The 12,974-nt window shown below is 36.4% G+C and overlaps 1 protein-coding gene across 20 annotated transcripts in view; it reads left to right on the forward strand.

Annotated features, from left to right (window-relative positions):
* The window catches only part of Pard3 (par-3 family cell polarity regulator), a 660,013-nt gene that overhangs the window by 125,890 nt on the left and 521,149 nt on the right, over positions 1-12,974 (forward strand). The gene's annotated exons all lie outside the window — the stretch shown is intronic.

The following is a 12,974-nucleotide window of genomic DNA, read 5'->3' on the forward strand; positions in this document are numbered from 1 at the left end:
TTTGGGGGGGAGGAGGGCACTGGGGATTGAACTCAAGGGTGCTTCACCACTGAGCCACATCCCAAGCCTTTTTTATTTTGAGATGGGGTCTCACTAAGTTGCATAGGCCCTTGCTAAGTTAAAAGCACGTAGTTTAAATGTGGAAATTGACCTAGAGTGAGGGAGTCACAGAGTCCATAACCCTGTATTTCAGAATCCTGAAGTTCTTTGTATCTCAGTGTGTCGCTTACCGCTTGACTTATTTTCTTACAAAACATTTCTAAGAGATACTTCCTTCCAAAGGGCCAGGCAGATGATGAACATATATTCTCAGGCATTTGTTATTTAGCACTAATGTGCGGTGTCAGCGATATCTCAGTTGCCAGGAGCATGAGATATAAAGAAAATGCTGCTGGTATGGAATTGAAGCTGCATTTGCGTTTCCGTAGCAGCATCATTTTCTTTAACTTAGCTGGTGCCTGTTTATTGAGCATATATTCCGTTCCAAGCAGGCCTTGAGATACGGATGTGAATAGAGAACATTTACCTTTAGGGATTCATTGTAAAACAGGAAGATGACGTTACTGACAAAATATTTTCAGCTCCAACCATTTTGTCCCTTCATGATGTGGCTGTGTCTTGCTTCTGTTTTTTTTTCATAGCATAATTTAATTCCAAGTGCTTTTAAAGCAAGAAATGTTCCATATTTAGGTGGGAATATTCAGTCTGGGAATATTAGGAGGTATGTTCTGGTCAGCTTTCAGAAGAAAAATTCTTTCTATTTACCACAGCCAGGTCTGCGATCCCTTCCTCCCAGAAAGGCAGTCTTAAATGTTCTGCCTTCAAAGAAAACAACTGACAACTGCATCTTTCACTACCTTTGTGAAAGGTTAGCTTTGTTTTCTTTTTCCAATCTGTGGCATAGCAATACTGTTCTTAAATACAATGCAAGAGAATTGCTCGGAAAAGTTGGCTTGTGTTTCGCATACTTCTATTCCATCTATTATTAGAATCAACAGACATAATATTACTCTGTCAAATTGCTGTGTTCCAAAAGCTTACTGTTTCTGTACTTCCTTGTAGACAGGGACCACACTTGGAGCAGTGCTGCAGTATATACCTCTTTGTTAAACACTGTCGTCTTTAAATATTCTCTGTTTGTATTATCCATCAGTTTTGTATTTCTGGTACAAGCTAATGTTTGGTTATATAGTTTTTTTCAGTTATATAGCTTCTTTAATGATTGATATGTGTTTTAAAAATAATTGTATATCTCTTGTTGACGAATGAATATTCAGGATTAGTAGCTTAATTAAGAAAATGTTACCTTGAATGTATTTCCTTTCAATCTTTGGGTTAGACTTGAATGTCTCCTAAAGTATTGAGTTTTATGTGGCTGTATTATGAATAGAATTAATTGTATTGTGAATATTCATAAAATCCAATATTTTCTTGTGATGTATTTCTACATTTTCTTCTCTTTCTCCCCCTCACCCATCTGCCACCTTGGGACAGTGTCTTGCTAAGCTGCTGAGATTGGTCTGGAACTTGTGATCTTCCTATCTTAGCCTTGTGAGTCACTGGGATGACTGGCATGGCCTACAGCTCCTGGCTTTCTCATGACTTTTAAACAAACAAAACCAAACCAAAACAAAGCAAAAAAAAAAAAATTTTTTTTTTTTTTTTTTTTTTTTTTGGGTGGTGCTGGGATGGCACTCAGCCCTCATATGTGGGAGGCAAGCACTCTACCACTGAACTGTTCTCCCAGCCTTCAAGTCTTATTTGTTGAATATTCTTCACACACTCATCATCAGTTCATCTAGACCTGAGATAAGATATTCTTGTTGCTTTTGGAAAGGGCATAACAACACCCTTCCTCCTATTTCTGGTACAGATGAAGGGTATCCTAGACTCCTAATGAATAATGCTTAGTACTTTGTGTTTTTCTGAGTATCTGATCATCCAATTTCTCATTCACTGGAGGAAGACAGTGTACACATAGCTAGGAAGATTGCAAGTTCGAAGCCAGCCCCAGCAATTTAGCAAGATCCTGTCTCAAAATAATAAACAAACAAACAAGGAAGGACTGGGAAAGTAACTCAGTGGTAGAGGGCTCCTGGGATCCCTAGTACCCGCTCCCCGGCACCTCCCCTCAAAAATTGTACACAGAGCTTAACTAAATAGCCATGTTAAGAGGACTACTGTTTTCAAATAGTTGTGATTGGATCTATCTTGGAGCCTACTGGCCTGCTCTCTGTTTTGACAAGGAATGAGTTAAAGAAACCTCTTTGAACCTGACGTATTTATTCACACCCCACTGACTAGAAGGCGTGTTGCTACACCCTGTTTTACTCTTGACAAACTACTCCAGGCCTGTTTAACTGGTGAAGGTTGTTTTAATTTGATGCCGAAGAGCCTGAACCTGGTCTCTGTAGAGAGCCTGGAGTTGATGTTGCCATATGCAAAGGCTATGTTGTCCATTTAGAATTACTTATGTGGAATGGGCTCTGTCTTCTATTTCCTGCCTGTTCTTAAGTTGTTATCCTTATCTGAGGACTGGGCAAAACATAGGCTGTATAGTTTGAGGAGGGGATTATTTTACTTTGTAGTTAGTTTTGAAATCTGGGACATTGTGGATGTTGCCTTTCTGATGGGTCAAGATGGCAGACAGGGTGAAGAGGAAGCCTGCAGGAAGGTATTACTCTTTCTCTGGTGTCTCTAGGAAGGACTCCGTGAAGGCATTGAGGTTTTCAAGGTCCTTGAATCTAAAAAGAGCCACTTCAGAAATCAGCAAAAGGCAGGTTGGTACAGAAATTTCTGACCACTTTACATTTCCTTTAAAGTTCAATGTAATACTGTTCTTCATATTTATTATATAATACTCTTTTGAAAAAGTTTCTTGATTAATTTGAACATGTTAAGGCTTTAAAATCATTTTCTGCACCACTAATCTGTTTGTAGAAATTCATTATTCATTTGTGTGTATATTTAATCATTATCACAAGGATGTTACACATTTCTCAATATTAACATCTGTCATGTTAGAAGATTTTGATTACTAATATGCAATAATCTAATAAAACATGGTTTTAATGAAGAACTTTGTTATCTAGACTAAAAGGTTAAGCTTGACTTTTAGGCAGAAACAAAGTGTTAGAATAAAAGCAAATTAGTATTTATATACATTTAACAAGAATATTGTTCCCTAGGATTGGAGTTTATATTTCCTAAAGAATTCTTTGAGGCTATTGAATGAAAATGGTAGAAAGTGAGTGTGGCTATGCTTTCTTGCTCTTTGCTTTATTTATGTGTAGAATATATAAATTTTAGGCTGTTCAGACAATCTAAAGTTTATCTTTTAAAAATTATATTTCTTTTCTTAATGTTAGTACTTTTGGAGATACTTTGTAGTTATTAAGCACAAATAGTAGGTTATAATAAAAATAATCTCACACACAAATGTGATTTTTTCCCCCCTCTTTAGTTTATTTTTGGGTAAGTGCCATGGTTTATGTATGCCCCCCAGTGGTCTTTTGATAGAATAGAATTGTGTTTTCAACATTATAGATAAATGATTCTGAATTGTCTTCTCCTAGTAATTAAAATTCAGCTCAAACAAGTGATATGGATTTTAGCTAGTTTATGAATGATATTTGTTTTGGGAATATCTATTTCTTAATGTTGTAGAGAAGTGGCCACAACATGACTACGTATCAATGCTACATTTATTTTGGTTCTTGAATGTCGGCTACATCTTCAGTAGTTTTAGTTTTCTCCCCCTCATTTTCCTTATTATCACAGAGAACCTTGACATGTTTATTGGAAATAAAGTCTGAGATAGGCTGAATCTCTGATCATTTTATAAATGATGTATTTCTTCTAGGAAAAATCACAACCATAATAGATGCTTGTTGCTTAAAATTTTTCAACAATCCTGATTTTATTTATTTTTTATTTTTATTTTTGGTACTGAGAATTTAACCCAGAAACAATTTACCATTGAACTACATCCCTAATCCTTTCTATTTTTTGAGACAGGACCTTACTCTTGAACTTTAGTCCTTCTGTCTCAGCCTCTGGAGCTGTTAGGATTGTAGGCATGTGCCACCATACCTGCCAGCAATTCTGATTTATTTCAGTGTGAAAATGTTGTGTTCAGATTAATGTAACTTGAGCAAAAGCATGTAGTAAAACCTGCTTTTATGAAATTCAAACTTCTATGTAGAATTCTAGAAAGTAATATCAGAGAAGAATAAGGAAATTAAGATAATGCCTGAATGCATTGTTGTTGATTCAGTTGGCAAAATCTTTTCCCTTTTGAAGAAGCAACAAGTTCAAAACTATACTTGAAGCTGAAGGTGGAGGCCTTTTGTGTGTTGGTATTTGACACGTGAGAGTTTAAATATGAGTGTCTTGTTTGTCCTTAAGGAGTCTGTGGCATTGTTTTTAAAAGAGGTTGTAGACCCCCAATTCTGTGCCAAAATCCAATTTGTTTAATTAAATTCTGTGAAGCATTTCTAACTTCCTACCCTAAACTGCTTTTAATTGCTTGTAATTCTATTGGTGGTAATAATAATGATGGTGTTCGGCTCTTGTAAACATGCTTTTAAATTATCGAGTTCCAAGCTCTTCTTAAAGTGTTATCAGTTTTCCACCTTAAAATGAGACGTGGCTTTTGGGAGGATGCATGGGGACATTGGTGGTACAGGTGAAGAGCTTGTCCTGTACAAAGTTCTTAGGTCACTTACTTTATTGCTGATGAAAAAGATAAACGTCATCTTTTTTCCTCAAGTAGGAATCACCCCCTTTTTAGAGCATTGTTCTCTGCTACAAGCCAGCATGTGACATTTAAGCAACATATAATTTCAGTTTTGTGCCTCACTTTGAGGAAAGATTTCCATAGAAACCATAAGTTCAAAATCATTGTTTTGTATACTTTCCCTGGGGGAAGGAGATGTAGTTAGAACCAGAGTATAATCATCCCTCAGAGACTTGTCAAGAGAAGTGAGATCATGTATTAAATGGAGCAGGGGGAAGGGAAAGGGAAATAAAGGAAACTGAAATATCATCTATTTGGCAGTTTGTTGGACTCATTAAGTAAGGAATTCAGTTATAGTGAGTAGGATTGAAAATCCTACCTCAGCAAAACCAGAACATGACTTCTGAAATAAATGGTTTAAATTCATACATCAGGATATATGCATGAGCCAGGACTAAAGGCATTTGATACCTAGATTGCAATTCCTTATCTGTGTATGGATACACAGATCTGTATGTGTGCTGACTTCTACATCTCCATTATACAGGAGATCACAGTCTAGATAAAGAAGTCATATATGCTGACAAGGTTTCTTCACAGTGGAACAACAGTGCAGTGACACACACTTGTAATCCCAGAGACATGGTAGGTTGAGGCAGGAGGATTGCAAATTTGAGGCCAGCCTCAGAAATTTAGTGAGACCCTCATCAATTTAGCAAGACCTTGTCTCAAAATAAAAAAATTATAAAGGGCTGGAATGAGTTCAGTAGTAGATCCCTGTTGGATTTCATCCTCAGTACCAAAACAAAACAAAATAACAGTGGAATAACAGTGTTAACTCAGAAAGTTAGATGATTAAAAAAAAAAAAAAGAGAGATTTTTATCAATGTAAGTTAGAAGTATAGTTTTTTCTGTTAAAGTCTTGCTTTTCAAGGAAGTGTACATAGAACTCACAGATCTCAAAATAATACTACCTTTATCTTGCAGGGCCTTAAGGTAATAGTTTTAAACCCTACCGAGACAAAAGGTAAGAAGTAAAGGAAATTGGATGGATTTTATATTTAAATAATATTTAGATAATCTAGAGATTCGTCATCTCTGTTACATGTGAAGATAACAGTGAGGTGTTCTGTTTTATAATCTTCCATGTATTATGAAAAATGCAAGAATTATAGTTAATTGTAATTTAGTTTTGTATGCACAGAGTTGTATTTTTTATACCAGTCATTTTCTCCACAGTTGACAATGCCACTCTTGTTAATGAGCAAATGCAGATATGTCTAGGATAATTTGAAGTGCAATTTTATCATAAATACTAAAACACATATGTTCTGTTTAAGCGCTGTGTTAGAAAATTACTTGTTAAGAATATCTAATGAGTTAGGAATATACATCTTCTGTTTCATAAAGTGGTTGTAATCTAGGCTCATCCCCTGCCCCCATAAAAAGAGAGAATATATTAGATTCCTAAATAGGAAGCAGAATGTGTAAGTGTAGGTAACCAGCAAAAGTGATTTCCCCCCCTTCATTACCAGAGTAGTTTCCTAATCATAATAGAAAAGGCGGTATTGGTACTAATGCCACACAGACCTAAAGGAGAAACATGGTTTTATCCCCTCACACCCAAAATGCTCTTGGTTAAGTTTTGTAAAGTCCATCTAACTTTGTGACAAGAGGAATTAATAAAATTAGAAAAAGATTTATATTGTATCTTAGAGAGAATAGTATTAAATATTTATCGGTTTAGAAGCCAACAAGATGAAGGACTAACTGATATCACACACGTAACCACTTACCTAATAGGATGGAGTTTCCAAGATGTGTTTCACAAATATCTTAATAAAGGATTGAACAAAATTAGACTTCCTGATTAGGGAACATGTTAGAGCTTAAGGGGGCTCCATGAGAAAAAAAGAGGTGCAGTTTTTCTAAAACTTATTTGACCAGTGCCCACTGGCTTCATAGGCCATCTGGGGGCTGGTATTTCATGAACAATCCTTTGGGAGGTGTGGAAGAGATGGTGTAGGTAAATGCACAAGGGCATGAAGTTGCCTGGCCTGCCTGGGGACCAGCTGGTGCTCATGGTGAAATGTGTTCTCTATAAGTTTAATACTAAAATATAGACCTTAATTTCTTGTTACTCTTGTTAACAAGAGTACTCAAGTTTTGAGCTTTTTTAGCAATTAGCGAGAAGTTCCTAAATTTAAATGCAGTTCATATTTTCAAGGATATCTTCTGATTTGTTAAATATTTACCTTGACCGTATGTAATCAGATGGAAATGTATATATGACAGTACTCAAAATATTAGTTTAAAGCAAAAACTAGAAACATACTGTAAGTATTTGTTGCCCGCAGATTACGTCATGACAAATAAGCCTTTTTTTGGAAAACATGCTATCTCTAGATTGAAGGGTTTTCAGTTTGGAGTGAAGTAGGCTCACTTGTTATTTTTAGGGAAATATTGTGTAGTGTGTTGGGTATTAATTGAACTTCCAGTTCTCCACTGACATTTCTTTATTTAAGATGGTTTGGTTTGAAATAAAAACCAAGTTAAAGGCTAAGATAACTTGGGGTTTAAGAATAGAATATTTCAGAACATTGAAGATGTAGATATTAATGGAAAATGAAAGTATGTATAGGTGAGAAAGAGGATAAAATTAAACAAAACTATGAGTGTTGAGCACAGTTTAATCAAGCAAGAAGGTCTTCTGTCTCTACTCTTATTCCATATCTGTTACTCCAGATAGAAATTTTGCCACATCCTAATACTAACTAAAGCAGGTGCTGGTTTCCAAAGTATAGGAGGACCAATATGGAATCTTTGATGTTTTTAATTAAGAAAAGCAAAAGAAAACAAAAAATATCTTGGGTCTTGTAGTTTTGAGGATCAGTATAATTTTTTGAAAGGCTGTGGTTCTTCTGCAAGCTACAAGGAATGTGCTTATTAAAACAAAAGTTTTTGACATTTGGTTTTTTGGTATTGGCTAGATAGGGCAGAGGGGTTAGAGGGGAAGGGAGGGGGCATAGGGTTACAAATGATGGTGGAATGTGATGATCAGTATTATCCAAAGTACATATATGAAGACACAAATTGGTGTGAATATGCTTTGTGCACAACCAGAGATATGAAAAATTGTGCTCTATATGTGTAATAAGAATTATAATGCATTCTGCTGTCATACATAAATTTAAAATTTTTTTTTCCTTTTTCCCCTAAAGCCACTGAGCTACATCCCAGCATTTTTTATTTGTTATTTTGAGGCAGGTTCTCATTGAGTTGCTGAGGATCTCCTTAAGTTTTTGAGGCTGGTCTCCAACTTGTAATTCTCCCATGTCACTGGGATAACAGGTGTGTGCCACCACACCCGGTTTTAAAACAAAGTGGACTTAATGCAGTTGATTAAATAGGGAAAACGACGAATGTGATGAAGAGCTGGTGAAACATGATTGCAATGAGGAACTGTTTTTATAAAATTAAAAAATGATTGAGCATGCCACAAGGTTACATGTAGTTGCTTGGTTAGCATGAATGAGTGCTCAGCTGGTGGTAAATTTTTTGTTTACCCTTTTTTGGTTGTGAACTAACTGCATTGCAATTTATGTTAATTTGTGCTTTAGAGTCTTCAGTTTGGTACTTGATTGTAAGGGCAGGTAAGAGAGAAAATTATGCATAGATAATATGTAACCAAATTCAGGATTTATCCCTGATATGTAGACTTTATAGAGTTGTATGTTTAGAGTTGTGAAATATGTTTTTATAAATTCATGGTGTTCTTTTTCACCTAGGAATACCACTTCTGAATTCTTACAAGTGCAGATTATGCAGTAAATAACCAATCTTTGTAATAGATGGGACAGTGACATTAACTCTTAGAGTCAATTCTTTTTTTTTTTTTTTTTTAGAGATTGAGAGAGAGAGAATATGAATGAGAATTCTTTTTTAATATTTATTTTTTTAGTTTTTGGTGGACACAACATCTTTATTTTTATGTGGTGCTGAGGATCGAACCCAGCGCTCTGCGCATGCCAGGTGAGCGCGTTACCACTTGAGTCACATCCCCAGCCCAATTCTCTGGGTTTCGAAAATATATATAATCTTATTTTGGAAAGCATTTAAACTTAAAATGAGTGTTGAACACAGTTTAATCAAGCTCTTTCAGCTTGTTTTAGTTTCTACTTACCCCAATGTTTAAGTTAATCTTATAACATTATATGGTAACAATAGACCCATAATATTTTTCTTGATTTTAATTTTCTTCTAGAGTTTGAAATGTGCCTTACTGGGATTCATATGGTAAAGATTTTTATTCTGCTATATTTTATTTAGTTTTTGAGGTGGAATCTCACTGTTTCCCAGGCTGGTCTTGAATTCCTGAGCTTAAAAGTGATCATCCTGCTTCAACCCCCCACGTACTGGGACTACAGGAGTACCACGCCACACCCAGATTTGCTGCTGTATTTTAGTATGAAGCCAAACAACCTTAAAACTCTTATTTTTTTAAAATAAGCTCTGAACATTGTAGAAGAGATTAATATATTACTTGAGGAAGCAAGCTATAAATTTATCCTCTTTAAAGTTTTACTCACATGTATGCTTTTATTTCCCTACCCAAATTGCCATTTTAGATAGTTTGAATATCTGTATATGCATTTGAGTTCCCTGACTCAAAACTATTCCTTGGGGTATGTGCACAGTGGCAAATGTCTATAGGAGAAGCACAAGTTCAAGGCCAGCCTCAGCAATTTAATAAGGACCTTAGTTATTTAACAAGCAATTTAGTGAGACCCCGTCTTAAAATAAAAAGGGCTGGAGATGTGATTTATTGTTGTGCCTGTGAAATAAATCCACAGTACCACAAAAAACAATATTATTAATTGGGGGTTTTTCTTTCTTTTTTTCCTTCTACTGTTTTTGGGGGGAGGGGGGGTTACCAGGGATTGAACTCAGGAACACTCGGCCACTAAGCCACATCCTCAGCCATATTTTGTACTTTATTTAGAGACAGGGTCTCACTGAGTTGCTTAGTGCCTCGCTTCTGCTGAGGCTGGCTTTCAACTCCCGATCCTCCTGCCTCAGCTGCATGCACCACTGCGCCAGCTGCTTTTTTTTTTTTTTTCTTTTTTTCCGTCTTTTAAAGATAGTCTCCCTGACCTTGAACTTGAACTCAAGATCCTTCTGCCTCAGCCTCAGCCTAGGTGGATTATAGCTATGTGTCACTAGGCCTGGCTGTAAAACTAATTTTATTTTTATTATTTTTTTCTTTTATGGGAATGAGGTTTGCTATATTGTCCAATCTGGTCCCTGGCTCCTGAACTCAAGGGAATTTGAGTGTTAGGACCACAGACACCTGCCACCATGCCTGGCTAAAACTACTACTTTTTTTGTTTGTTTTTGTTACTAAGGATTGAGCCCAGAGGTGCTTAACCACTGGGCTACACTCCAGCTCTTTTTATTTTTTATATGAGACAGGGTCTTGCTAAGTTATCTAGGCTGGCCTTACACTCAAGACCCTCCTGCTTCAATCTCTTTAGTAACCGGGATTATAGGCATACACCACTACCCCTGGTCACATTCTTGTCTTTTTTGTGAGGTTGAGATACTCTGAACTTTAGGTTGTGAGTGTTCTCTGTTTTCTCACTATTTTTCTCTGTTAAAAATAAAGTTAAAAATTATAAACCCAACAAACACTAAACAAAGTTCTTTGATCAAGGGTAGGGATTGAGCTTGTTCATGTGGTGTTGGATCAGATTTTTTGTAGCTTAATTTGGTTTCAGATGTCATTTAATCTAGGGAGTTTTCTTAAAAGTTTTTTCCATTATTTTGGTAATGGGAATCAACCCCAGGACCTTGTGCATGCTAAGCATGTACTCTACCACTGAGCTACATACACCCTCAGTTCTGATATAGGGATTCTTACCTATTAGCTGAGCCTCAGGCTTACAGACACTCAGCTAGGCACACAGATGCCCCACCACCCAGATTCCCAAAGAGGACTCAGGGCTTGCTGAATCAGAATCTTCTCTGTTGATGGAAAGGGCAGCTGGGGGTGGGATGAGCTGGGGTGGGTGTAGTCAAAGGCCCCTAAGTGAGTCTGGCCTAAACCACTGAACATTGCCAGGTAAAGAAACAGCCTGGAGAAGTCGATGATACTTGATGCTGATACTTGGGTTGTTGAAGACAATAGAACTATTTAGTGACAGATTCATTAAAAAAAAAACCCAAAACACAAAACACACACACACACACACACAGTGGCAATTAAGCATATTCTCTGTGCTCACTCCTGTGGGAATAAAGAGCATATGGAGTCGAGACCTGTGAATATCACCTGCCTGGAAGCCAGTAGTGTTTGGTGAACCCTGTGTGAGTTGCCTGGTGTTTCTGTTAGCTGTTAATAAGGTGTCTTTGTGCTTTGAGGCAAGTGAATAAGCATTTACAGATGGTAGGGTAGATGGGAAGCTTGCCATTCATTCCTTGCTCTTGAGGGTCCCATGCCAAAAATGGACTTTATCAACCGTCATTATTATTATTATTAGCACAGACAAGCTACCTTCCTTTGGGTTAAAATTAAAAAGTCATTGTTGAAGTCTGTAACCTGGTGACTAATTAGGAATCTCTTAGCCCCTCTGACATAAACCATGACTTTGTTAATGGTAGTCAGTCTCTGGTTATATGACTTTGGATGACTTTTCAGTATATTTCTTCAAGGTGGATATATGTGTCACTTTGTCATATAGCATCTATTTTTTAATTCTTAATTGTGAGATTTTACTTTTGTCATCAGATTAAAAACCAGACTTTTCATAAATGACTTTGGGGTATGTTTTGTAATTATGTTGGAATACCACCTGAGGTGTCAGATACCTTAGATAAAATTTTGTTTAGAAATCACATTTTGATCCCGATACTTGAAACTCCCAAACCACCTAAATGTAGGAAAATGGGTGTGTGTAAAGTTCCTTTTTTATTAGTTGCAAGCTACTTATCATCTCCTCCTCTGTTGCAATGTGTAATTTTTTTAGTAGTTACAGGCTTTCACTGTATTTTCTGTCTTCTGTTTTCATCTGTTGTAGTCCCTGCTCTATTGCCACCACCTCCAACAATGCCTGGCACAGAGGAAACACTCAGGTATTAGGGAATGAGTGGATGAAATATGTGGAAATGAGTCAGTATTTGCCTGAAGAAAGGCTCTAATTTGTTTTTCCTTGGCATATTCATGAAAATTAATTACAAGTTTACTAAGAAGGCTTTAGAGTGCTCTCTTCTAGTTATCTTTGAAGGTTTTTATAACATGGAAGTCAGAATAATGAAATCCTATAAGGCCAGGTTTGGAGGAAGAGAATTGTCTGTTTTTCATCTCCCTCTCTCTCAGCTCTTCCTGGTATTTGAACTCTCTTTAACCTACTCAAATGAATATGAGCTGTTATAGACACTGACCTAGTTCAAATCTTCCTCCTAACAGTGATGGAGTTACTTATGTGAAGCAGGCAACATCAGGTATCGAGCACCTACAAAATTCCCTTAGAGACAATACTGTAATAGAAAGAGAAAGGTTTTATAGGGAAAGGTATTTTTATACTGGTAGAAAATGAGTTTTTCTGATAAGGTCCAGATGAGGTTTGTTGAGATACTGTTCTCAAATCTACATTGTTTCATTTGTAGTTCTTTTAGGTGAGGAATTAAATACTGTGGCTGAGCTGTTTTACTGCATTTTATCTGCAACAAGTAGCTGTTGGTTACTCTTTTGCTCATCTTTGCATTTTAGGCATTGCAGGCCACCTGAAAAATCCATATCCCTCTTCAGGCCCTCCGGGAAATTAAAGGATGAGGAAGAGGAAGAGACTTGGTACTTTTAGTGTATAGTGAACCTTCTTCCTTGTTTGGTTTTCAGAAAATCCCTCCTCCTCACTCTGTTTTATATGATGTTAGGACATTAAAACATAAAATATTTTCTCCCTCAGCCCTCATAAATGATTATAGTGTTTATGATTATCTGTTAATTTTAACAAAATTAATCACAGTGTCATTAGTATTTCCTGTGGAATTTTTAAATGAGCAAATGTTAGCTATGGTAGCTGGTCTTTACATGCCTATTTGAGCTGGCATTTGACTGTCAATCTGGAGTTGTTCCATTGGACTGGATTGGAAAGATAAGTTTATCCTGTGCTACCCTAGATGAATACTTGAATGCTTAGAATCATCTGCTGCAAATAGTTCTCAAATATGGTCAGAA

The sequence above is a fragment of the Marmota flaviventris genome, chromosome 12, assembly GCF_047511675.1.
Source record: "Marmota flaviventris isolate mMarFla1 chromosome 12, mMarFla1.hap1, whole genome shotgun sequence".
In the NCBI taxonomy this organism is placed as follows: domain Eukaryota; kingdom Metazoa; phylum Chordata; class Mammalia; order Rodentia; family Sciuridae; genus Marmota; species Marmota flaviventris.